Raw genomic sequence first — 27,763 nt, 5'->3', positions numbered from 1 at the left:
GGATAGTCTTGAAATGTTACAGTGTTCTTTTAAATAACATGCTAGGTTATAGTCTCCATTCCCCATTCACTTTTCTAGGTGAACACTTCCAGTGTGCCGAGGGCTGTTTTTTGGTGATGTGTAAGTGGTGTTTTTCCTCCTTGCTGCCCTGTCAAATGGTAACACTGGAAGGATGGGAAGTGAAGGAGATTTGGAAATGCAGTGGGAGGCTTCAATTAACGCCATGCCAAGTGTGCAACTGGATGAAAATGTACCATGGAGACCAGGTGTCTCTTTCATGCAGCTTCTGGGTGTAGAAAAGTTGTGGCATGGGACTGCAGCTGTCCTCTGCAAAGCCTTGAAAACCATGGAGAGGATGAATAGGATCCGAGGTTCCTGCTCTCTTGCAGTGATGGCAGGTTACTCTGGCAAGAGGCAGATGTGTGAATGAGCAAAGGAACAGCCTGCGTCTTTCATTGCACAGCAGGGAGCAGATTTGTAAAACTGCTTATGAGGAAAGGTATGTGCTCAGTGTTTGTGGGAATGAACAAGTTAATGGAAGGTAATTCTGTTGACATTACTAAATACTGAATTACTAAAGCTAAGCAAATTGTGCTCAAAGAATTCATCTGAGTTGAAAATAGCTGGAGGCTAGGAGATAATTTAGTGGACTAGATTCTGTGCTCGTGCTGTTTTGATCTTCCTTCAGGCATCTGCCTTTACATCCCTTCTGAAGGGAGGTGAGGGCTGGGAATCCCCAGGGTGGCAGTCCTGAAGTTCTCATTTGGGCCCTTGGAATTTCTGCTGGATGGAATCTTTTGACTCGTACAAAGGAAGGTACAAGGTGCTGGGCAGCTCGCTTTGGCAATCTCCTCTTTTTTCAACTGTCTGCAGAGCAGCACAGTAGGTTTCTGATTGTGCTTCCGTCTGCTTGCAGGAGGAACGACTGCTGTGTGTGGCTCTGCACAGGCAGTACATAGTTTAGAAGGGCTGTATGATGAGGCATATGTCTACTTATGGAAGGACATTCAACAGGTTTTTCAGTGAAACAAAAATACTGACTTCAGTCATTTTGGCAATGAATGAACTTGGCTTTTTTTGGTGGTGGTAGTTTTGTTTTATGTTTTTTTGCACTCATTTGCAGTAAGAAAAGCTATTTGCCTGCAGTAGGAAAACCCAACACAGTTGAAAATTTAATTGCTGTAATTAATCGCATTTTTAGGGAGAGCTTTTTTTAGAACTGGACCACGTAGGGTGAGAGGTGCACAGTATCCCTGTAGCAGCTAACTGAATGTGTAGGTAACCCTGTTATATCGCTCCTTCTGGCATACTGGGTTTTGTTGTTGTTTTGTTGTTCCCAATTAATCGTGGCCTCAATCCTGGGACCTCTGTGCTGCAGCTCTGTGTCCCCATGCTCGTCAGATCCTTCCAGTGTCGCTGATGATTCAAATACACTTGTTTTCCCTGGTCGTGCTTAGATCCTGCTGTTCAAAAAGCTAGGTGAAGCAGTGGCATGATTAGATTAGTTTAATGCTGGTGTTGATTAATGGCTTCAATTGTTTTATTTAATAGACACTATTCTCTTTGACCACACTGCTAGTGTAAATATTTGCTGGGTTTTTCTGTAGGCTGCTTATTCTGTGGAACAAGTTTCAGTGTCTTTTACCACATATATAAAAGTGTGATAGTAATGCAAATATTTCCCATGTTCCATCAGTATGGCAGGCACACATCGGGGTCTAAAGCAGACAGTCTGTTTTAATACTGGTTTTGTCTCTGCTGTGATCTTTGTTGCCTAATGCATCATTCTGTTCTGCTGTGAGCTGTTGTGCTGGGATTCCCAGGCCTGAGTAAGGCAGCAGGCAGCCCCTGGTAACAGAGGTGTGTTTTGATGCTGTAGCTGCAGCTCTGCTCATGAACTTCTCCCTTCCAGGGCTGCATCCCCAGTGACCCCACAGCGTGGTGGCTTAGGGAGCCAGGAGGAGAATGCAGAACGTAGGGAGATGTGCACAAAATAGACCTCAGCAGTAAGGAGCATGCTGTGGGCTCAATATCAGCAAGACATGGAGCTCTTGGCCAGTGTGTGAGGCGAGTGGCTGCAGTGGGACTTCTAGTTCCCGTTGGCATCAAGCTGTCTGCGAATGCTTGTTCTGCAGCAGAGCCCACATCGTGCTGCACTGCTTGAACATTCTCTGTAGGTCTTTAACTTGGCTGAACACGCAGATTGAGCTTCTGCTTGGAATGATACTGTGTTGGACTTTAAGTTGTCCGAAAGGTAAGGGGAGTAGTGGTGCTGATGCTGAGAGAAGCACAGCAACAGCCGCAGTGGTGGTTACCATCTGTAGGATTGGAAATACCACGATGTTATGTCCTCTTGTTACTTTCAGGGAATTCCTTATTCAGACATTTCAGCAGCACTTCCAAATGTGATATCTACCTGTGACGTGCATCCCACCTCCCAAAGCATGGCACACTTGACACAGAGTTCCGATGAATTCAATAAATTAGATTATTTAAGAAGAAATGAGTCGAAGAAGCATGTAGAGTGCTACCCTTGCCCTACTCTAGCAATTTCTGGTGCTTTCTGCGGTGGACTGTTTCTTCTGCGGCACCACGGTGAGTCCCAAAGCAGAGGAACATCTTGTCTGCCCTGCCTGTTTTCAGATATGGAGGACACCGGGAGCAGAAATCTCAGTGAGAAAGGTCTTTTATCCAAAGCTGCCATTTGAGCTTTGTTCCGTACTGAGATTACAGACCTGTTTAGAAGCCCTGGTAACCTTGTTATCAGTTCATAGGAACAGGTTCCCATGCTGGCAAAGGAAGGGATCTCTGCCATCCAGCTGTGATGCTGTGCTGGAAGTCACTGGTGGTTGTTGCTGCTGAGGCTGTTTGGGAAGTGCTGTCACAGGGAAGAGACTCTTCCTACCTCCAGGAGAGTGAATTAAACACAATTTGGAACTTTTTTTTTTCTTCATTTTTTTCCCCCTGTGGTGAATTTAAATTTTGTTTGTATTTTTATTCTAGAACTGAGATACATTTGTCAGTGAATCAACATCCACTATTTTCAGAAGAGAACAAACAAGCAGCACAAATTAAATGTACCTGGGGTTTATATGGATGCATGGTGTTCAAGTGCATGGCAGTGTAGAGGTGGGATTTATGGCACATCGTGCTCAGCACTTGGAGCAAGAGCTGTTGGAGCAACAACCATTCATTCTCTTCCCACCCTCGGCTGGGTTATACTTTGTTCTCCAGGATTTTTAACTTCCAGTTTGTGAATTGGGTTACTTACTAATGAATTTCATTTAAATGACTTGCAAGTGAAATTGTGCTGCAGCGGGGCTCTTCCCCTGACTTCCCTGATGGTACAAACTAATTGGTATTGACAAGATTACTCTGGTGCTTTATGTGTTTTTAATGGGGCTGGCCAGTACGGTTTCCTTTCCAGCAATTGAGCTTCCTTTCCTTTCAGTGTGTTATAAGCAATCTTCTATGATTCCCTCAGTTTTGGGCTTTTAAAGAAATTTTCGTTAAACGTGGAGGCAACTGCTGCCATGCTGCAATATTGTCTTGCTTTAGTCTTGGTTTTGTGTGCTTATCATAGCACAGTGAGTGCTGCGTTGTGCACTTTGAAAGGTGCTTGTATATCTGGATTCTGTTTTCTCCAGAGCAGTTGTGCAACTTTTGTGTGTGTGTTTGTGTATGTATATACATATTCATCTAAAAGTCCAGAAAGTTGGCTTGCATCTGTGTTTTCCAGATTTCTTACATAATAAAGACCCAAAACCAGAACCGAGGTTAGGAAATGGAGATTTCTCAGTTAATTGGCAGAGGAAAGCTGCTTCAGATGGAGCTCAGGATCAGACAGACACCTCACTGGGGATCTCTGAGTACCGAGTGTGATCCCACGTGGCCTCGCATGCAGTGCTGTGATGAGCCCCTGAGCGGTCTGGTTGTGATGCTGGGCCTTCCCTCTGCCTTGGCCCTTCAGCAGCCCTGGGCTGGCTCATGCTTGGCAGCACCAGCCCAGCTGCAATTAGCCACGTGACGACCATTTTTAATGCTGCCTTGTGTGCGGTCCTCATTTATTCTTTACCATTTTCCCTCACTTGTCCATATTTGTTTCTCTTCTTGACTTGGTCTTCTTGACTCCAGTTGGTTGACCTTCATGACTTGTGATAAATCTGAATTCAGTTTCTCTCTTAGGTCCAAAAGCAGATGTTATTGCAGAAGTACTGGGCTGGTTTCTTTAAAAATCCCATAGATTGCAGTGAAAGTGTGATTACAAGAAGTAACTTTTGATTTTCTCTGTTTACGTTCCAAGCGTGGCAATGGCAGAATCACCACTGGTTTTGTATATGCCTATTAACCAAATGAAAGGAAGGATTCAATGCAGTGATTAGTTTTCAATTTAGGCTTTTAAAGCTATTGTCTGATGCTTTTTGCAGCCTAGTTACTGAGGGGAACATCCAGGATTTAGTTATTTTTAATTCTGTTTTGATTGGGACGCTCTGCAGATATTGAAGCCAGATGAAGGTGGGTCACTCGAGGAGAATTGAGGAGGAAAGAGCTGTCCTTGGAAGGCCTTTGTAATTCACAGAGCACAGCATTTAATGAGCAAATTTGTTATTAAAGCTCAAATAGCACAAAAGTCTCAGAAAGCAGTATAAACATTGCTGTCCTAAGAGGATTAGAAGAAAAATCCGAGCACGCAAGTGGAAATGGGGAGTGGCAGCGGCTCTGCTCACGCAGAAGATGATGAGCATTTCCAGCCCCAGTGCTGGTTTGTCTTGGTAGCACACCATGATGACTTGGTGATGATGACAGGCCGAGATGCTGATAGCATGAGCTGCCATTTTGGTTTTGTTTTTAGCTAGCAGGTGTGGGGAGAGCCTTGCTGGTGGGGTGGTCTGTGCGGTGCGGGCAGAGCTGGCCAGAGTGTGCTGCCAACCCCGGGATCTGGCAGGATGCACTTCTTCCTCAAGTTGTATTTCTTCTTAGGTTGAGAGGAGTAGTCCAGTCAAACTGAAGGTGTTCAAAAGAAAACACCAACAAAAACAAAAACCACAAAATCCTGCTTTCTCGGAGAGGAAGGATCTAAAGGCAGCAGCTGATACTCTCTGCACAGGTGTGTCTTATCAGCCTCAAGGGCATTTAGTGGGTTATTTTTAAATGTTGGGTAGTGTGGCTGTTACTACACCTGGTCACCTGGTCAAATCAGTGTAGCAGGTCGGCTATAAAGAGAGCGAGTCTAAAATCAATACATTACAGCTGTCACCTGCTTTATTTCAAGGTATGTGCCAAATAACAAATTCCAATAGCATAAATTGGGAAGGAAAAATCTGCTGACAAGGCAGAGTCGGTGCTCAGCACCGGGCTCTGAAGAAGGACGTCCCAGTGTTTTCCAAAAGTCTGTGTCATTTCAAGTGCTCCTCTTTAAAATCAGAGCCACAGCAGGCAAGGAAGAGTGTAGCAGAGTCAGGGAGCTCTTGGTGTACTTGCTTCTCTTCTTCCAGGTTTTCCCATGTCCCTGTTCAGTTCAGATGTAAGGGACAGGTGAGGAGGCTGGGTATCCAGCCTGGCCGTGAGGTGTGCGGGCAGTTGGGGCAGTGGGCACTGAAGAAGGCCTTTCTTTATTGGAAGTGTTTGTGCAGTTGCTATTTGATTTATGTTTGACATGTTCCTTTGCAAGCGAAACAACCTGAAGGACATGTTGTGTGGAGCTCTCCTCCATCGTGTGCGAGACACAGACCTGACACTGATCTATCCTGCTTTCAGGGCAGATATTGGTTGTTTCTTCTTGTTTTTAAGGAAAACTCCAGTTGTTGGCAAATAACGTTTGCTTATGGGATTTGCTGAGCGAGCCCATGAAGCCTTTTCTTCCGTGGTGCCCTGCAGCCCTTGCGGCAGGGAAGAACACTGTGACCAGCCCCACGTGGGCCAACGTGCCCCTTGGCAAGGGCAGCTCTCCTCTCCTCATGTATATAGCTACTGCCCTGCCAGCACAGCCAAGGAACGGAAAATGAGCATGTGTGCAAATTCTTTCAATTCCCCACATACTCGCATTCTTCAGCATCCTCTGCAGCAGCTCCTTGTGCTGTTAGGTTCTGCCTGCCCTGACAGTGGGTTCAGACATGGGTTTGTAATCAGCCGTTTCCTACTGATTGACTTTGGGAATGGCACTTGAGAACAGTGTTAGTCATGAGCCCTGAAGGTTCTTTACTTGCTGTAAAGGTTTTTGAATAGCTTGGAGATGTTTTGTTTAATCTGAAACCAGACGGATAATGCTTTACTGGTCACCCATATCCTTCTGTCCCTCTTTCTGCTCTTTGAGTGGATGATGAAATTATTTGCTAACAAGAAAGGTAGTGTGCAAGTACTTGCATGGTGAGCAGCCATGCATAAATGTTGGTATGAGTAAAAATAATTCACTGGTGCTACATGGAAATGGTTACAGCCCTGCATGGAGTCCACAAACACTCACACACTTGGATGTGGAAAAGTGTTTGCCTGTACTTACCTATTTTATTGTAGGATGCATGAAACAATTACCAGGGGAATTTAAAGAAAAACAATGGCAGTCTTATGTTAGCATGGGAGGTTTTGGACTACATTCTTCTGCTTTGGAAGATGGGAAAGATTTCTTGCAAGATTTCTGTTGTGTGCATATTGCCAGCTTCGGGCAATCAGTGCAAGCTGCTGGCTCAGGCGCTGAGCTCACTGCAGAGCTCTGGGCTGTCTGGTGCCTGGGCACACCTGTGGCCGTAAACCTGGTTGCCCAGCACAGAATGTGGTAGGAAAACAGCTTGGATTTATTTATTGATTGATTTATTTATTTACTTATTTATTTATTTACTTGAATTGCTGCTTCTCAGTGGATGTAACCATTTTGTAAAAGAGGTTCTCTGTCAAAGCACTGCAGTGTTAATTTTTATGTGGGGCTTTCAGGGTGTTTAATGTCCATTGCTGAAGTTTATTTCCGGAATGGATTTGGTATGGGCAAAAGGTTTTGGGAGCTGCCTGCTGTGCCTGGTTAGCATCCCACAGTCTTTTCTGGAAAGTTAAGGCAAATCCAGACATGAGGGCTTTGATACAGGTGGTGGTTTGTGCTCCTGATGGGGTGCAGTACTGTTGAGGTCAGGCGGTGGTGGTGCTCACTGACCAGGCAGTGCTCAGAGGTGGGTGCTGCAGGCTCCCCACAGGGTGCTGTATGATGGGGCTCTGCAGGTGCAGGCAGAACACGAGTTTGGTGCCAGGAGCAGTGGGGTGGGCTGTGCTGATGTTGTACTGTGTTAATGCTGATGTTTTCAGAATAATAAGTACTAATTTTTCCTGTTTGTCTCCTTGTTTCTTTCAGCATCACCCCTCTGTGGCAAGAGACACCTGAAAGGAAAACTTCTGCATATCAATGCACTGCCAATGGTAAGTACCTTTTTAACTGAGTTAGTGGTGTGGTTTCTTCTTGCAAATACACCATAGGTCCTCTTCTGCTGCAGACAGTACTTTCAGAGTGACTGTGGTGGTGGTGTTTTTTTCCAGTACACAAATTGATTTATTTTTTTTTTCCTAAGAAACATCTAGAGCTTTATTCTGTTTGACAGAATATTGAAGTTGTTTCTCCTTTACCTTGTGGAAAGTAGGGCAGCATGTTAATCTTGAAGCAAGGAGTGTGACTTGAGAATGACATAGCTCATCCTGCTTGTAGCTGGTTTTGCTTCCTCTTTTGGCCAAAAGCCTGTTCTGGGCAAGTTGTAGGTGAGATGAGTGCTCTGTTGACCCCCTTGGGGGGGGGGGTCTCTGCTTCTTATTTCAATGCTAACAGCATCTCCTATTACAAATGTACACAGTGTCAGGTGTATTTTGCTTCAGTGCATTTGACAGGGGAAGACCAGTGAAGTTAAAGTTCTCTCTAGAAATAGTCTTGGTTGGTGTGATCTTACTCCCATCTCTGGAATATTACTGAATGTTTTGGATGGCTGGAAGGTGATATTTGCAAATTGTCATTATGGTGTATTTCTGTATTCTAACAGTTGTGTAGGTGGAAGGCAAAGGTGAGTTCTGAAGACTGAGTTCCAATTCTGAGACTGGAACTTAATCTGTGACTTTGATTAGATTCAAAGTCTCCTTTCAGCAGTTCTGAGTCTTAGGTTATCACAGTGAGCTGTGTTATGGGAGTGTCAAATGCAGCACTGGACTTAAGAACTACATACAGGAAGTGTCAGCCTGTGTTTCAGGCATGTCTAGAGCATTATGCTCAGTGCTAAAAGGATGGTGTTTCTAATCATAAGGTGTGAAACTCAGTTTGGGATCTGAGAGCTGAGTTGATTTGTGTGGGCGCGTGGGTCTAAAGAGTACGTTGTGGTTGTAGTTTCACCAACAGCTTAACAACTCTGCTTTGTCCCATGAAAAAAGTTTGAGAGAGTTTGGGTGTAACTGATTCCTGGGAAATGCAGTCAGTGAGCCTGTTGACTGTGGGACATCACGGGGTGAAGAGTAATGCAGCACGTGTTTGGCACCACGCAAAGACAACTCGGAGATCGGATGATCTACACAAGAGTTTGTGCCCTTTAATACCCTGATGTTTAAGCTCAAACTTTGCAGATATGAACTGCACTTTATTTTTGCTTGGGATGAATTTCAGCTGTAAGGAACAGAGCTGTGGAGTAAGAAGGTGCCAGTTGTACCTGGTCACATAGCCTGGCATTTTAATTGCCTGAATGTGAAACCAGCAGTGCCCTCGGACTCTTCTGTTGCTGCTGAGTTTTCACTGTGCTGTTGACCTTTTCCCAACAGAAGGCTTCTCTGATTTCTTTTTATTTTGTGTTAGTTGTGTGTGGTTTTAGTTATGACTTGAAATTCAGGTCTGTGTTACTGCTTCTCTTAAAAACGTGACTCATTCCGTATTAACCTAGTCCTTATACTTCATAAAATTTTAAAGTACTCAGAGACTCTATTTGAAATGTTGCTGCGTTTTGCCCTAATTTTCCCTCTACAAATTATGTTAGAAATTCAGAATTGTACTCTCTCAAGGGCATGCTCGTTGTTACAGGGATCGTAAAACATGCTCAGCTGTAACATGTAGCAAAGTGAAATAGTTTCTACTTTTGTTTTTGGTTTTTTTTTTCCTGTTTTAAAGGCCGCTTTTACTATAAGGTGGCATATTTCATTATTCCAGAGATGTCTAAACAATTACTCATCTCTTGATTAACTTTGAAACAGTTTGAATGTGGATTTAAGTGCCAAGCTAGGCACCTTCATCACCATCCCAAAGTAAGGACAGCATACTCCAGATCGTAGTAAAATACAACTGTCGTGGGTTTTTATTATGTTATTATTCTCTTTGATGTGTAGACAGAGAGTGGGACGGGCTGACCTGCAGAAAGCAGTTTGTGCTCTTCTCACAGCGTTGGTTTCATTTGACTACCCATGTTCAATATGTGTTTTTCAATCAGAAATACGTTTTTGATTCCCGTGAGAAATGATATGAGCATTTTGATCAGTCTGCTAATCATGACTGTTAGTTCCATTTCTTGTGAGTCAAAAAAAACCTAAACAACCCACACCAGCACTAAAGTGCAGAAGTTGTACATCTTCTTTTGTTTTTGCTTTGTTTCATTTTAAAGGTGAATGAAAGATGATGTTAATTTTTTGTGTGTGTGTCAGATATGTTGTGTTAACACATAGGGTACAGTATTAGTTCATTCTTAAAAACATACCAGAATTGTTGGCAGTTTTTGTAAAAGCATGTATTTATATTGTGTTCAAGCCTTTGAAAGTGGAGTATGGCTGTGGTTAGTTGGTGTGGATTGGCCTCTTAAGGGAAAGTTGAGAAGTTAACAAAAAAAGGCTCTGTGAGGAAGGCAGATAGGTGCATAATGCAACGTTTTCTGGGATTTCAGAGGTTAATTTGGAGGCTGCTAACGGGGTGCCTCAGGTCACAAGGGTTAACGAATGTGTTGGAAATAAAAATGAAAGTCTTGGTCCTTTGGCCTAGAGGCAAGATGGCATCAGATTTTCCATAAAAGCTTTAGCAAACTATTATTATTATTTTTGCAGTGTGATGGAAAAGCTAGCTTACCCAAGAGGTATTTTCCATCCTACTGTGCAGTGAGTTTTGGAGGCAAGGCAGTTTGCCTTGCTTTCTTTTTCTTCCTTTCTTTGCCTGTGTGTGGGTATGTGTACGTATAAATACATGGAGCTATATATGAATATTTTTGTTTATATTCATGTGTATGTATTTATATATATATATGACTAATTTGAATAGAATGGTTCGGTTGGAAGGGGGTTGTCAAAGCTTGTCTAGTCCAGCAGCCTGAAGGAGTGCACAGAAACTAGAAAGCTACTGAAAACTGGCAAGCATTGGGTTTTAGCATTGTATGGCAGCTTGCTGTGATGGGTTTAATTCCGTAGGAATGGTAGAGCAGCTGTTCTTATGTGCAAGAGACTTGTTCAGGAGAAGAGCTTTGCAGGCACCAAGACTCTCACGGCGGGAAGTTCCATGAGTGCAACACTTCAGCATAATTAACCTGACAGGTTTTGCCCAGAAACAGCAAGAGTGGTTGGAGGATGGGCAGGAGAAGCACTCTGAAGAAAATGCATCCACTGACAGGATTAGAAGATATCTGCAAAAACCTCCCTGAGATTGTGAGGGGTCTTGCTCTTGCAACTCTTCTGTGGTGCTGTCTGTAGAGTCTTCCTGTGATCTTTCTGCTCCTTCTAAGGCAGCAGAGGGAGTGAGTGAATGTAGTTTTCTGGCAGTCCATTTGCTTAAGATGCCCAGGGGCAGCAGGAGGTTGTGCCAATAACCTCAGAGGCCCACAGGGAAGTGTGGTGCAAAGGGAAGTGAAGGATTACTGGTAGTTGCCCTGGGTCGGTATGGCAGGTTTGGCTCAAGTCAGGGGAGTGGTAATAGGTGTGAGTGTGGGAGTTCTGTTCTTGCTGGAGCTGCATGTTGTGTCAGAATCACAAACAAATGGTACAGCTGAAGTTTGGTTTTTCTGATGTTAAAAACAGGGGCCCTTGCTTTGAAGGGGATTTGAAACTTGGAAGTCCTTAAGATACTGCTAACATGATGTGAATAGTTGCTTTAAAGTAAATAGCTCTACAAGACTAAGTAGACTTAGTAGTAAGACTACTTCAAATGCATGTGTGTATGCATGCATATAACTTCAGGTGTAGGAATGGTTCTTTTCAGATGTGAGAAATACTTATGTGCGTAAAGCTAACCAAGCTTGAAAGTGTTTTCAGTGGTAGAGCCTACAAATGCTCATGAAATTTACTGCTGAAGGTTTTGGCTGTACAGCTGATGGAGTACACCTTTAAAAGGAAGTTATCTACGTGTGTATTTGTAGCAGTTTTTGAACTAGTCTAAACTGAGTGATGACATGAAATTTTGGGCTGTTCTGCTCCTTCTAAAATCAATGGATGCTATTATCAACAAAGAAAGGTGGAGTGCAGTGGTTTTCTTGTCTGATAATTGGTTACAGCTGAAAAAATATATTTCAGAGTGTTCATCCATAAATTCTCTTTATTGGATCAGCATGAATAAGCTGACATAGTGGTATATGTGTTGAAGAGAAAGTGCTGGTAATATGATATAGAGGAAGTATTGACTGTATTGTGAGAGGGTGCATACTGTGATAAGAATTAAAAGTTTATTTACTGCTGCATTCTGAGACATTTGTGGAGGGGTTCTTAATTATATATATGTATATATATATTTACAAAGAACAAAAGCCACTAGCAGTCTCTGTTTCAAAAGGAAAGCACCGCTTGCCTTTATTTTGCTGCCAGTTGAAGTTTACTTACTGAATGATTCAGCTGAAGAGGAAACCACCGTCCTTAAAAATTACAAGAAGTGGTGGCTCTCTTGTGAAGTCTCATTTGTTGGAGAACTTTCTCTGCTGATCCTGTAGGCATTTTACAGTTCAGAAATAAGCTTTGACTAAGAATTCTCGGCAGAATCATAAATATGTAATTATGTAAGCAGGCAGGATATGTAGCCCCTGGCAGGTGCCCAGTGCAGTGAATCACAAGAGCAGAGGGAACCGGGCCAGCATCAGGCCAGGGGAACGTCCTCTGTAATCGGATGAGGGCCACTGCAGCTCCTTTCCTATTGCCATTCCTGCTTGTTAAATCGTAAATGTACCCAAAAGCAGTCTGCCTCTGCTGCTGTAGGTTGTCTCCTGTTACTGTTCTTCACTATTCTTCCTTGTTGTCCTCTGCCTCCCCTGCGTTGGGTTTTTCTTTGTACTACTTTCCACTGCTTTTGGTTCCTGATTTAATAGCAGTAGTAGTGCAGCTACCATCAGATTATATCCGACTTGATCGGCGTGCCATCTGTTTTAGAGGGGAGGAAGATCTTGTGTTTCTGGTGTGGGTTTGCTGCCATATGCCAGCGGTGAAGTTGTGCAGCCTGAAGTGACCCTTTTTCTACTCAGTGAATGATTGTAGGGAAGAATTGGAAATGTAGTGTTAAACATTCCTGTCAGTGACTGCATTTGTTGTAGGACCAGAGGGAATGGCTTCGAGCTGAGCCAGGGGAGATTTAGGCTGGATGTTAGGAAATTCTGGTTTTCTGAAAGAGTGGTCATGCACTGGAATGGGCTGCCCAGGGAGGTGGAGTCACCCTGGAGGTGTTCAAGGAACGTTTGGATTTTGTGTTGAGGGACTTGGTTAGTGAGAACTATTGGTGAAATGGGTGGATGGTTGGACTGGATGATCTTGTAGGTGTTTTCCAGCCTTGGTGATTCTAAGATTCTGCACATCTGAAAAGCACGCTGGCTGTGAGGCGCACGTGGGGCGGGATGTGCAGAGAAAACCTAAGGATGGTCCCTGCTGTCTGAGCATTGAGTGTTGTCTTCTGGAGAGGAGAAGCACTTGTGGCACGAGTGTTTCAGGGTGTCACATGTGCCATCAGGCTGCGATCCCAGTTTCGTTGTTGTCATCAGAAGGCTGACACTGGTTCGACTCAACAAAAGTAAAAGCTCCCGTTAGTTTCGGTGGTGTAGATGCTGGGAGATAATGCATGCTGCTGTAGAACAACAGGAAGTCTGTAGGTTGGGGGGAATGGCATTGAACGTACAAGTGCTTCTGTTAGCTCAGGACGATACCTGCAGTCTGCCGAAGACCAGGTGCCCTCCAACTGCATGGCCATCAAAGTGGATGCCTGAACAAGAAGCATGCACTTATAAATGAAGGCTCTGTAGTACTCCATAAAAACAGAATGAAAGATCATAGTAAATGGAGGCTCCTTGTATTCTTCTACCATGATTGTAATGAACGTATTTGGGACGAGGGGTCTGAATCCTACCATCCCCACCCCCCGGTTGGTATTGATGTAGGATCCACATCCATAAATTGTTTGCATAAATGGAGGGCATGGATGTCAAATGTGAGCCATTATTTGGATTACTTGTCCTCATTAAAGATGTCCATGGCATTTTCCCCTTTCATTTGATTTTTTCTGGCTATACAAGGACAGTATTTTATTGTGTCCTACCTGTGTGTTAAAATGTTCTGTCATACATACGGGTATTTTGACATCTGTTTCAAAAAGAAAAAGTTAAAATCAGTAACGTAAGTGAATTTCAAGTCCCTTGTGAATATGAGGGGACTTCAATAATAAACTGACAAATGGAATTTCATTACAATCAGAATAGCCATTGCACTGCTTCCTTTGAGGTGGTTTTCCTGCGTGAGAGTAGATGGTGTTTCTTGTGAAGGCATCTGTGCTGGTGAAGAGAAATCCAGTAAGGCATGGGAATGTAAGATGGGCTGTGAAGAACCAATTTTAAGTGCTTGCTTATTAATGAATATCTGGAAAAAAAAGTCAGCAGTGGTTAAAATGAATAGAGGGCAGCGGATTCTTTCTTCATGAATAAAAGAAACAAGTTTAAAACTATCAGGTACATAGCACACAAATTAAGGGGAAAAAATAGATGGTCAAAGGTTAAAGAGGGAATGAAAACACAAGTTTTATGGTCACAAGATCAAATGAGGCATTAGTTAATTTTCCTTTTTTGGTGCAGTTCATCGAGAGTTCAAGTAATTCAGCAGAGTGATTGAACTGGAACAGAAAAGAGTGCCAGAAAACTGATTGATAATAACATAAACAGAAAAATAATCAAATGAACTTAAGACTGGATGTCAGCATTTCACATTAAAATAGTTACAAAAAGGCTGGAATTCCATTCTTGTTGCACAAAATCTGATTTGCATAGAAAACAAATGTCTAACAGCAACAGTTGATGAATGATTCTACTAATGAGCCGTCAGCTTGGATTTAAGCTAGAAGGGGCTGAGGCACAGATGATGCCTTCTGGAGATAGACCATCTGGGATGTGGGAAGTAACCTGAGGAGTCGGTAAGGGTATGAGAACCCAAGGAAATGCTGTGAGGAGATCAATGTGAATTATACATTGCAAATGGAAACAGTGCTGGAGATACTTGCTGTAGACAGAAAATGGCAATAAGTTGCTGTTTGCTACCATCAGTACCCTGAGGCCATTGGCTGCTCTGTAGGTGAGATCACTGCTGCCTTTGCTCCTGTAGGTTTGGTGCTTTTACAATAAGCAAATAACTGGTTTGCTTATGATTTTACAAGTGTGAATACAGCTTAGAATGGATTGCTGGCATACCTTTCTGCTCGCTTCATTTCCCAGTTTCTATTATAATTAACTTCTTTAAAAAAAAAAAAAAAAAAAAAAAAAAACCAAAAAAAAAAACAAGTAAGAAATTGTTTTGTGCTCAATCGTTCAGCCTCAGTCATTGCCAAGATATTGTCTGTGCTGTTGCAGCTTACCAGGGGTAGCTGGTTGGAAGACCCCAGGCAGGCTCTGGGGGCTCACACCTCCTGCTTCTTAGCTCAGCCTGAACGGGCTGCTGAGAAGTGAAGTTGCCTTCACTGACCCATCCAGTTTTGCTCCACTGCCCTGTTTACCTGGGCTGCCTGCCCTTTCTCCCTGTACCAACCTCCCCTTAGCTGAAACGAGCAAGCACTCTTTTTTTTTTTTTTTCTTTTTTAATTCATTCTTGCTCCCCAGTCTTCTTTGTGGTGACCCAGGGTATTTCAGTTGAATTTCCTTCTCCTAGCCTGAGTTAACCAAGCTGCTGACTCTGTCTTGCATTAGTTGGACTTTATCCGTAATTGCAGTATGCTGTAGCTATCTGGAAGAAGAATGAATATTTTATCACAGAATCATAGGATCGTCGAGGATTTGGGGTAATGCAACTGCGGCCTCCTGGGATGCCTTCGTGTGTCCTGACATCCTGGCCTCTGGAGCCACTGGCTTTGCTTCAAGAGGGAACTGAGCAAGGGTTGCTGCCTCTGTGTGGGCATGTGTATGGATGTGCGTCTGTATAGGTATGGATTCATATAAGTAGGGCTGTGCACATAGATATATAAATATAATATATGCATATGATCACAGTAGACACAACGTAAGCACGTTAGTTCCATGGATGCCTATAGTGGGATCCATGTTGTCTTTCCTTTCTGAAGTTGCTGTACTTGGGTTTTAGAGAAGAAATTTGAGCTAATCTGCCTGTACTGTTACAACACTTGCTCCAGCAGTACATAGGACATCATTAGTAAGAGGCTGATGAGATGTAGAAGAGTTGTTAGGGTAAGGAGGTCGCCTGCAAAAGAGGAGGTCACATTATTATGTGATCAGAGGAGGGCTGTTGAGCCTAGAGGAAGTTAGTTGTGTTAAGAACTGGGCTGACTTTAATGCATTTGCTAATTAACTTGACTTCAAAAGTAGGATGTGCAATAAAATTTGCTGATGACGTTAGATTCGGATGTGCTGTCAAAGCTGATGAGGAACAGAGTACTGAGCAGGAGGAGCCAGATGGCCTTTAGGACTTGAGTGGAAAAAGTGGGCTGAAATTTCATAGCACAAAATGGCATGATTGTGCACTTCTGGATAGATGTGAATAGTGCCATGACCTGGCTGCTGGTCTCTTGAAAATGACAGAGGAACAGAAAGTCTATCAATCAGTTGAGTAATTAGCCTGTTAAATCAGGGATAACTTTTCACTAGTACCCTGCTGTCTGTGAAACGTAGACCTAAGGTCTATAAGGTGTGGGCTGACTCACAGTAGAAATCAGAAAGTGTTACTGCTGCTCGTGTGATAGGTGACACTGCAGTGTGTGACACTGAGTGGATGAGGCAGGCCACGTTCAGGAAGGACAGATGTAATGTGGAGCAGATGCAGAAGGCGATGACTGAAGTGGGAGGGATGAGCAGAGGCTGCTTTGCAGTAGGACACCGAGAGCCTGGTTGGTTTATCTAAATAAAGAGGAGTCTGAGAGGGCATACAGTTGTTTTCTCTAAATATATCAGGGCTTGCCAAAGACTTGAGTGGGTACAAGTATTTTTTGTTACACTGAAGGCAGCACCAGGAAAAAATGCATATATCTTGGCAATGAGCGTATTAGGTTGGAAATTGAAAAACAGATCTCGTCCATCATGGGAGTAAGACTTTGGGATAATCCACCAGTAATGAAATGGGAGGCAAAGAGGCCTCCCTCGTGTTGAGGTGGGCGCTTGTTATTGCAGGCTGGGATCCAGGGGCGACCCAGCGGTATTCCCAGCAAGCACCATTTGTTTCAGGAGCAGCAGGATTTCTGAAAGAGTAGGGAGCCTCATTTCTGTACTGTGCATCGGCTGTCTGTCAGCTATGTTCTCCTTTGGCAGATGAGGAAATCTAACACGTACAGAAGTAAACGATGTCCTCCTGCTAGGCCAAACCTGCTGTTGGAAGAAGACTTTAGTGAATGCTAATGCCATAGGTCACCAAGTTCAGAAATGTGTAACAGGTCTTGGACTCTTTTTTTTTTTTAATCTTTTTTTTTTTTTTTTAATGTGGAAATCAATCAGCTATGCAAATATCTTCAAATTTACGCATAGAAAAGAAGTGTTCCCTCCTTAAATGCCTGAAGCTTTACACAACAAACCCCTAGAAAAAATACTTGTTTGGGGTTCTTCAGCTTCCGTCATTATCCCAAGATTAATCTGGGACTTTTTGCATAATGCATGAGAGGAGAAATGTCAGTGAAGGCAAAGCTTGATGAGAGTGTTTCTGGAAGTGCCAAGTTACAGCTGTGGGTGACATCTACTTAAAAAGATCTCAAGTATGCAGGAGTCACGAGTTAGGAACCCCAGTGCTTGCTTTTGAAGAAAAATGCACTGCAGCTTAAGCCAAATGAATTGTTCCACATATTTTTGTGACTTGTAACTCGTCTGGTGGAAAGGCCGCTGTGGTTTGTAGGCAGCATTCTGCTCCGTTATTTTCTTGCCCTGGCAGCACATTCGTTTGCAGTTGGAACAGTGCTGCCTCCCTGGGAATCTTCCATTGGAAAATGGATGCCTGTCGGAGCATATATACCCCTGCACGTGCATCCTTGCTGGCTCCTGCCCTGCGAGCTGCCTGGAGGTCAGCTAAAAGGACCTGTTGGGAACAAAGGTGGGAGAGACGTGACTGCCTGCTGCTCACAGCCTGCTCTGCTCAGCATATGTGAGCCTGGTGTGCTCAGTGAGCTGCAGGGTACCTGTGGAGGTGGGAGGTGATGCAGCACAGACAGCACACGTGCTTTGGTGTGTGTGTGAAGAGAGATTTTGTGGCTCGCTCTGCTTCAAATTCACAGTGTACTTACACAGTGCCTCAGCTGTCGTGCACTGAAAGCCTTTTTCCTTTATTAATATACAATGAAAGAACTGTACATTCCTATGACTGTAGGATCTAAAGCGCAAACTTCAGTGCAGGAAAAGCATCTACAAGTCAACTGCAACCAACTCTGGGCAAGCTGTGTGGGTTTTTAATCACATCTTGGAATCGTCTGTTTTGGGAACCTAAACCTGCTGAATATTTGCTGAATGGAGAAAGAATTGTAGTAGGCAGGTGCACACATAACGTTTTGCTTTGCGTGAGGATAATGGCTGTACATCTCTGGAGATATGGCTGTAAAGGAATTCCCTCACCTCTGACCCAGCCAGGACCTGAAGCAGTGTTTGTTCTCGTGATGCTGTTCCATCCTTCAGGCACCGTGCTGCTCTGTGCCCACGTTCCTGCCCATGAGGGGAAGGGAGTCTGTAGGAGGCTGTGCAAAAAAAGCAGAAAACACATGCTGCCACTACTAGTTGTATACAGGTTGTTTTTTCTAAGCACGGAGTAGTATTCTTATGCAGCTGCTTATCTAGTTTTGCTGCACATGAGCCAAGGACTCGCGTTTAACTCTGTTTTGGTACTGAAAATATTTAGTTTCACTCACCAGGGGAGAAATGACTGAACTTAGAGAAAGATGTCAGTGTTCAGCAGTGTATTTATCCTAATGCAGAAACATCAAGCACTTCAGGAATAGCTGCACTTTCACAGCCTGAAAACTACTTGATTTTTTTTCTTTTTTTTTTTTTTTTTTTCAACTTTCACAGGGAAGGATTTGGAAATAATAGTAATAATAAAACATTTTTGAGTGAGATTTGTCATGTGGACCCAACCTGCAGCAGTGGCGATGCAGGCTGTTTGCAGGACCTTGGACCTTGATCAGTAAGAAAGATTGTAACAGATTGTAACAGTAAAATATATTGAAATAACAACAGTTGCACACAGGAGATTTTTTGTTGTTGTGGCCCCCTTACTTTTTTTATCAACCTCATCTGGTTAGATTACAACCTGTTCAGCACAGCAGCCAAGCCTTACATGTTTCTGCAGTTAGTGCAGCGTGGCCCCAATACTGGAAAAGGATCTTCTGCATGCTGCTGCTGCTCAAATAAAGAGTGGTGACAATAATGTTCATACTTTCTGGTTTTAATTGCTGTGAAGGTTCCTTGACCAAAAGAGAGCTCCCTGAAATAGAACAGCAGGCTGTCAGTGAAATGAGTGAAATCCCTGCGGTGTGTTGCGTGTGTTGCTTTTTAATTGCACGTGGTTCTTGGTACACCCTTGATGTAATTATCCACATATAACCACCTCACAGGTCTTGTAGGGATTTGTATCAATGCATGTTGCATTCTGGTAGCAAAGATGACCACCCGAGGGGTTGGGGCTGAGGAAGCTGCCTGCTTTGTAGCCCTGTAGCAGATGGGCAGGATGGGGCAGAGCTCATAGTGCTGGAGTGGGAATGCAGCTCTGTGCTGGGAGAAGTGCTGCTGTGTGTACGCTGCTCATTTGGGTCTGGAAATTGGGTCAGTTTTTAATTGCGTTGCCGGGGGTAGCTCAGGCTTAATGGTTTGCTTCTGTAAATAAGCTGGAACAAAAGTGGGTCTGCTATTACCTTCTTCTCACGCTTAAAAATATGATATATACCTGTAACTATAATGTGCAACGGGTCAGGAAAGCCCAGTGAACTCCTTCCTGCTTGCAAGGGCTGTTTCCTTCTTAGCAAAGCAGGGGTTTCTCAGTAAGTAGTGCTGTGGCCGTGTGTGGTCTGGTCTGCCTCCTGCTCACCTGCTGCTGCTGTTCTGTACAGAGAGGCGAGGTTGCTTCACCTGAGGCAGAAAATAACATTTTTGATCTATTCTTGAAGAACATTTTAAAAAGCTCTACAGATTTAGGAACTTGGGTCAAGTTCCAAACTGATTTGGAGAAGCAGCAGCTAAACGGAAACAAACTGGGCCTTGATTTCGTACCATTGTGTTTTCCATGGGGCCTCGCAAGGTTGGTTGAGGCACTGCAGCGGGCAGCTGAGCTGGCTGATGGAGCCTGGGCCCTGCAGTTCCTTGCTGGCTATGGGATGCATTGATCCCCATGGCAGTGGCTTCAATGTAATTCACTGATAATGGAAAATTTCACTTAGCTGGTCGAGCCCATCCTAATCCTGAAATGTTTAGAATGATCTATTTAGGGTTTAAAGATTTTTCAGCATATGAAAGGAAAAGCCCAGCAAGGTATGTGGATGGGACCGCATTCGTCTTTTCTTACTAATCTCCTTTAGAAGTACCCTGCAGCTTTCCTGCTTACATGTGTGACGGTTATTAGAAAAAATAAATGAGCCAGTGTACAATGGATATAAAAATATCCCATGTGATGAAAGTGGCTCTGGATCCCGGCTGGTTTCTGTGCTGTTTCTTCTTGCTGCACTTGTTTCCTTCCCTCTTTTCTGTCTCTAGGTTTTAATGGCTGTAGCCTTAAAGTGAATTTTTGAGATAAAAAGGAAGTTTAGGAAAAGAAAGAATGCAGGCTGTCCTGCCCAGTAGTGAGTGGTGATCTTAGTAATTCAGGATTTGCATCATTCCCAGTTGCTTCAAGGTGAACCAGCAACGTGCAAAGCTGCTTGCTGCTATAGCTCATTTCTTTGCATCGATGGTTTGGAATAGATAAATGCATGAGAAATTAAATGGTTGGCAAGGGGCCCTGTTTTGGGGTTCATGTTAAGGCTGAGAGGAGGATCGTTTTTTTTCTATCGTAAAAGAGGGAGCTGGAGAAGGAAGTTCTTCAGATGTGGAAGATGTTAAAAGAAGACTGCTCCTGTGAGCTGATGGAAAGCGATACGATTTTACACTGAGAGATGAGCAGCAGTGATGGCTGTGTTTCACTTCCAGTCTGTCTTTCAGTGACTTCTCACTATTCCAAATTTAATCTGCTGAAAAACTGTACCACATACCATTATCTGCCAAAATGGCAGCACAGGGCATCTCTTGTCACGGAGATGGTGTCAGGGTTATTTCGGGAGCTGTTCCTGTGTAATTCTTTTTCCGTTTCTGTTTTCTGTTTCCTCTGTGCCCAGGCACATCCGACACAAGTCCTCTTCTCTGACAGGGCAGCAGAAGACTCAGAACATGTTGCAGGACTTGCCTTGCCAGCTCTCCTGCTCTGTGCACCTTTGCTGAATACTCTTTTCCCTCTTCTTCCTCTGGGAATGGTGTCTAGTATCTGGAGAGAGAAGGGGAAGAGGGCTGTTTTCAAGGCAAATCACAAACTGAAGAAAATGGAGTGGAACAGGCCATCTTCTTCAATGCCTATCTCACCACAGGCACCTGTGGAATCCAGGTTTGCTAGCGAGATCCTTAACTGCATCGTTTTCCAGAAGCTGCAGAGGAGTTCCCTGCTGTGGGGCTCTCTTCTTTTGTTGCTAGTAGAGGAGCTGGAGAGGTCGGAGACATCAGGACATGGCCCTGTGTGATATGCCCAGCATCCTGGGGTCTGAGCAGAGCAGCTGTGGGTCTGTGCAGGGTGTCGGTGCCTGCGCCTTTCCCTACTGACTGACAAGAAGTATCACTGGAGATGTCATTTCTCTTCTGCAGGTAACTTTGTGACATAAATACAGTCTGAAGATCTCGCAGTACATTGCAGTTTTATGTCCATAACACGCTGCTTGCAGTAGTCAAAGCTTATCACCAAATGGAAAATAATAAAATCAGATTCAAGGCTTTCTTATTAGCATCTCCTGGGCAGCCACTCCTCCCTCCTCATTGCTACACAGGAACTTGAAGATACAGCCACGTCCATGTCCTATGCAGCTTCATACAGATGAATTAGTTCACACTACTTTTTTTTTTTTTCTTTTTTGACCCCTCTCTGAATAGACTTCTGTATGGAAGAATGTCTGTACCAGCTCATGTGATGTAATAAAGACCATAAAAATACAATATGACTTTTGTACGTATGGTTGCCTATAATGAGAGTTAGGTGTAAGGGTTTAATTCAGGAGGCACACAATAGGAGCATTGTAGTTAGCAGCGGCTGACACGTCTCTCAGAGCTCCAAGTAGGTTGTACTATAAATACAGCCTCTTGTTTTACAATTGACATTTTGCTAGTGGGTGGCTAATTGCTAATTTGAAGGGAAATAGACCAGAGATCTAATATTAATAACTAATTAATAGTTATGTGGATATTTTAAGTATTTTTTTCTGCTTATTTTAGGCATGTTTTATTCATGTGCTGTGCGAATCCTTCTTTGCATATACATGTCTAACTGTGAAAATTATTTCTTCAGTAACATTCAGGCCTGTGTGCAAACCGAGGCTGGAACACCAAGGCAGGTTGGCTGTCTTTCTCAAACCCACTGCTGCTGAGTGATGATTTGAAAGAAGGCAAATGGCATTTGAGGAAGCTATTTCAAGAAAGAAGCCTTCCTCTTGAACCAAGCCCTGAGAGGAAAGCCAGCATTGTGCTGCCTGCCTCGTATCATCTTAGTTTGTAATTACTGAATCAGCGTCAGCACTGGGTGTTCCTCTGAGTGAAATACAAGGTGAAATACAGGGGCATGTTTAGGCTGGTTTGCTCTGGGAAGTGAGCGTGGCCCTGTTGCTTGGTGGCTCTCATACTGCTGCTCTCACTGCCCATGTCACTGCTCTGGAAATCAGTGTGTGGTGCTTTGCCCTTGGAATGAAATCTCAGTTTGTGGTAAGAGGGGAAGGTTGTGAGAGGTGCGTCACCATTGCACGTGCCTGATATTTTCACATCTGTTGTATCACAGTATTAAATGTGTTCCTGTGAGCTTGGTAGGCATTGCTGGGCTGTGTCTGTGCTGTGTCTGTTCTGTGGTTCAGGTAACTGCTGTGAGCACTCACGTGAATAACTCACGAGGAGCAAAAGCTTCTTACCTGCAATCTGTGGAGTGCCTACTATTCATTTTGCTGGCTGTCCTGAGGGATTTAAGCTGTGTCCTAGAAAGTGTTTGCTCTTGTTGGATTAAAACCTCACTGGCTGCTGTCTGTGAGGCTCACGTGTCAGAGAAACAGTGGAGGGGCTGTGGGCAGCATACTGCACCTCTGCACTGAGGTGTTCCCAGCACTTACAGTAGCTATGAGCACAAACCATCAGTGCCAGCCTGGTGGGCAATTCTCTGCAGTCCTGCCTCCTTTGGATCCCGACTGCTGGGCCAAGTGCTGAAGGCTCAGTTGTCTTCCACTTGTTCAGTGCAGCTGGTGGTCTTTTACCTATTCTGCAGGTTTTGACCCTGTGTGTTTTTCCAACTCCTGCATCACAGTACTTTCCATCCTCAGTTCCATGTGATTCAAGACATACCATGTTTGTGTACCTGCTCCCTGTGTGCACTCCTGTAGGAAGGGCAGAGGCAGCTTTTGGAAGTGGGTTCAGTTCGGTGGCACGTGCTGTGTTGGTGACTGGGTTTCTGCTTGCATGTATGTATTGTTATCTGCCATCTGAATGAATATTTTACCTCTTTCCTTCGTTATTTTTTTTCTAATGTTTCTTAAATAATTCATACGTGCTCCTTCAGTTTCTCCTGGTTTCTGTGTGGTGGTTACTTTGTGGTGGTTTCTTATAAACACGGAGCTTACTGAGTAGCACCAGAAGTCACCGTCTGTTGTGACACGTTCTCATCGCACATTAAGAAAGGCCCAGTGTGTCTGGAGAAGTCACGTGGCTTTCCACAAGCATCACGATTGCTCAGTGTATTTGGAAGATGTTTAGAAGAACTGTCTTCAGACCTTTACGGCCAAGAAACCAACCAAAAACCCATCAGTGCACATTGAGATGTGTGCGCTGCCTCCGTGTGTGCCCTCAGCAGCTGCTCAGATATAGAATGTTTTGAGCACCATCACTGGGCTTTGAAAATGTCATCTACTCTGGTAATATACAACTTCTTAAAGTGCAGAACTGATGGATTACAGAACTGACAGTGATTAAAGAGGAGAAGAGTGACGCGTTCACTTGGGATGTTGCCTTGGAGTGGTCAGAGCATGGTGTTAATATTCTACAGATAAAGATCTTAAAGTTTATCATTTCGTTGTCAGAACCTGGAGTAACTGTTTTGCTAACAAATAGCATTCTGTAGTACTGTTACACTTAAGGATGTAAAACTGTGAAGCTTTACTTGTCATTGTCAGTTCAGTCCATGTCTGATCATCCCCATCCTGGGGAGCGTTATGGAAAATGTAAGCTTCTAGCCCCAAAAGCCAACAAGATAATATTTTCCTGCCTGTTACTTCAGTATCGTTAGTGACCCAAAGACTTGAAATTTACCATGGTGAAACTTCAGCCCTGGCTGCTCCTCAGCCTCTGCTGCAGTGTGAATGGAGGGGATCAATCAGAGCAGGCAGCAACCTGGCCTGCCTTCAGGCATTGCTGATTTGTGCTCTTTGGAAGCTGTGGAATTACAGCAGAATAGTTAGGAGCGAGCGCAGTCGTACTTAAGGAGACTTGCTTATGTTTTCTGGAGCAGTTCTAGGAGACTGATGGGAGTTTTTCAACCCAGCAATTTGATTTTCTTAAACCACCTCTCCTGTTATGTTTTTGTTTTTATTTTTCTTTTCTTTTTTTAAAATCTCCTTTGTGGCCACAGGGACTTACAGTGCTGCTTGTAGGGGCAAAATGGAACGGTCTCATTGTTGCAGATGAACCACCCCTTATTTTGTTAATGCATTACTTGAATTTCAGTTTTTCTGCTGGTGACATTTGTTGGTTGGATGGTCTCTGAAACAGAGGGATTAGGGGAAATAAGTGGCAGCGTGCAGATCAGATCTCACCATGATAACATTTGTTGTTATGCAAACAGAGGGAAATCAGCCCTGGAGTTACGCTGCTCTCATAGGATGGAGTGAAAATAAGGGCTCATTTGTGCACTGGGCATTCTGAATATCCAAAATACATCCATTGCTCTAAGTTCAAGATAGAGTTTTTTATGTAATGTCAGCATATACTGTTTTCCTTTTCTGTGCACACGCATTTCATCGCCTTGGCAGCATTCTTGGTTATAGCCATACTCATCACACAGTAAGAAAACAACAGCAAATACTATTAGCAGGCGCTCCAGTGGGGAAGAAAGCAGTAAACAATACTTCTTTAAAGTGGATAATTTCCCTCTCCCTCATGGGCCACGTTCAATTTACACATCAGTGCTTTTTATGAGCACATGATTTACTTCTTTTTTTTCTTTCCAAGTGTACATGGTTTAATATCAAAACAAGTGAAACCCCAGGCAATTTTTTTCAGAAATGTTATTTGTTTGTTAAAAATCCATTTTGCTTTTGATTATTAAAAACAAAATTGCATCGACTAAAGAAAACCCAAATCCAAATGTTAGTAAGGATTTTGGTTATAATTCATGGACAAGGGGAATCCGTAATGGAAATGGCTGCCCAGAAGCTTGGGAGGGTTGCACACAAAAGTATGATTATAAGGGATACTCAGTGGGCAGCTGTGTTCCTTTAATTTAGAGAAATGCAAGACACGCTTTTTTCCCTGTATTTCTTTCGGTTAGCAAAACTAAAATGTGGTGGGGAAAAAAAACCCCAAACAGTGATGTGAGTGAATAGGTGCCAGTGCCACAGAGCAGCGATGTGCTCCTGGAGCATGGCTGAGCTGGGAGTAGCCTTAGCAGTGGGGTGACCCAGATGGCAGCCCTTGGGGCACCTCCTGCTGCTTCCATGTACTGCACTATCAACGTTGGTTTATCATTTGTCACATCTGTAGCTGTCCTTTGCCAAAGCGGGGCGTTGTGTATTTACATGGGGCATCACTGGAGGTGTCAGTAGTTTGATAAAATACACCCTCTGTAATTAGTTGTGAAATGTGGAAACTATATATATAAGCACTACTTCTTGTATATACTACTTATATGTACAAGAAGTAAATACGGTTTAAAAATACACAGGTGTTTTAAACTGCAGAGGGAAAGATCTTTAGCTCACAAGGCACAAATACTTGCACGGTGAGCGTTTCTGTAACAGGTCCCATCATTAAGGTTGGCAGTTAGAGTCACGTGAAGTACTGGGTTTTCAGAGCATCCACAGTTTTGCATTATTTTCTGTCCTTGTCCTTTCCCAGAGGCTGATTATTTTTTCTTTGCCACTTTATTAGCTGTTCCCTTTCTCCCAAGCGTTTTTGTTGTTGTTGTTTTAAACAAGATTGTAGATTTGTGGTTTAGTTTATTTATGATGTGTTTCCTCCAGCTTCCCTGAGATATTTCAAGCTAGGCATCTCCTAGGAGAGAGAAATAAAAGACAACATGTGCAACTACAAACCAGCCCCAGCACTACTGCAGAATGAAGCTCTGAAGGTTAAACCTAATAGGGGAAGTTCCACCCTGTGACGTGCTCCATTTCAGCACATCACTTGGAAGAAACGCAATTAAAAGTGAAGTCACAGAAGCATTAAGGTTGGGAAAGACCTCAGGGATCAGGCAGTCTGACCATCCAGCTACTGCCCACATCCCTCAGTGCCACATCTCTGCCGTTGCTGAGCACCTCCAGGTTCGGTGACCACCACTCCCTGGGCAGCCCATGCCAGTGCCCTGCATCTGTTCTGTGTCACATGCAAGGCTTTGCAGGACACGCCATAAATTTTACTGTAGTTGTTAATTTGAAACCTGCTACAGCTGCTTCCAGGGTGTCTGTGACTTGGGGGTTCCCATATGATGCAGATGAAGGCAGCAGCGAGATGCTCGGTCTCTCTGAAGGCAGCGCTGGTGCTTCGTCACCCAAAGGGCCGTGTGGGCTGGGCCCTGTGCTTTATTCTCACCGCGTGCCCTCTCAACCCTGTCCATCCCATGGCAAATTAGTTAACTGTAAACAGATTTCCTGTTGTTGTTGTAGGGGAGGCTAATAGAGCAGCGAGCTTCTGGTGTTCGGTGTGTGTTGTGCTTTTATGTGCGCTCTGTGGGGAATTGAAGAGAGGAAAGGAATTCCTCTTGAACTGGCTTCTGTTCAGGATGTGGTGGTGCGCTGCTTTCCTTCAGGGCCTCCTTGTTCTTTCTCCTGTTTGGCATCATTTTGGGGGTAATATCAATTAGTTACTTCAAACAGCGAGTGCTCTGAATGAATGATAAACGCTTAATGCAGAACACAAGAAGTTCAAAGCGTGTAAATATTGAAACGTACCATTCCCTTCTGCCAGCTCGGGCAGAATGGCAGCAGCCCTATGTGCTGATCATTTCAATTGGAAGGGACCCTTAAAGGTCACCTAGTCCAAGTTCCCTGGATTGAGCGGGGAAACGATCTTTTGCACCATCACTCATGTTGCAGTTAAAATGCTCTTAGTGTTTCAAACTTTATGTTTTTGTTGTTGTTGTTGTTTTGTTTTTAAGTTCAGTGTTATCAGTGCACTTGGTACGTACACTTAAGTTTGCAGGAAGTGATCAGAGTAGCATGTAATATCTGAGCAGGGAATTGTAACTGCAGTAATACAGCTCAGGACTTCCCGTTCGGCTTCAGCTGTGTCTGTGTGTGTTGCTACAGAGAGGGAGTGGGACACTTGTCCAATCCAGGCTGGTGGATGGGAGGGGTTTTCCAAGGTTTGGCAGGGGCAGTAATGAATGAACTGATGTGCTTTAGTAGGAAGCTGCTGATCTCTGCCACCATTGACTTCTCACCCATCTGGGTAACTTGGTAATAGAGTACTGGTGGGGTTCATAGAGTCTGAAGGTGATGTGAATTTGTAGTGCTGCCCGCTGTTGAAGGCACGAGTTGCCTTTTTTGGGTTTGGCCCTGGTTTTAAGGAGGTATTTGGAAAGTTTGAATGTTGGCTGTAATGCATTTGTCAGCCTTTATAGCAGGAGCTTAGTATTTAGAAAAAAAAAATTGCTGTTTTCCTCATCTTCGTCCATCTGGGAGAGGTTTTTAGAGGTTTTTTGTTCCATGAACTATATTTCGCTTCAGACAGCATTTTTTTTTTTTTTTTTTTTTTTTTTTTGATAGGTAGTTCTTCTGTTGTGCCCAGGCAGTGTTCCTGTTCTTTTACCCCCAAGCCTTTCTCCTTAATCCCTTAGTTTATGTTAGATTTCTCTCTAGTGATTTCATCGGTAATGAATATCCGTGGTAGGAACCTCAGTGTTACATAAAGGTGTGATCAGTAATTGTTCTTATCACAGGTGT

The 27,763-nt window shown here is 43.7% G+C and overlaps 1 protein-coding gene across 12 annotated transcripts in view; it reads left to right on the top strand.

Moving 5' to 3' along the window:
* TBL1XR1 (TBL1X/Y related 1) overlaps positions 1-27,763 on the top strand; it is a 382,210-nt gene that overhangs the window by 319,994 nt on the left and 34,453 nt on the right. For 9 of the 12 annotated variants that reach the window (XM_048954695.1, XM_048954698.1, XM_048954694.1 and 6 more), the window contains one exon: positions 7,337-7,401. The gene's annotated coding sequence lies outside the window, so the exon portion shown is untranslated. Of the gene's footprint in view, positions 1-4,980; positions 5,108-5,248; positions 5,273-7,336; positions 7,402-27,763 lie in introns of those variants that run through there. The other 3 variants (XM_048954702.1, XM_048954693.1, XM_048954704.1) reach the window with 2 other exon arrangements.

This window comes from Lagopus muta, chromosome 9, assembly GCF_023343835.1.
Source record: "Lagopus muta isolate bLagMut1 chromosome 9, bLagMut1 primary, whole genome shotgun sequence".
In the NCBI taxonomy this organism is placed as follows: Eukaryota; Metazoa; Chordata; class Aves; order Galliformes; family Phasianidae; genus Lagopus; species Lagopus muta.
Note: the sequence above shows the minus strand (reverse complement) of the source record. Positions and strands in the feature narration are given on the sequence as shown.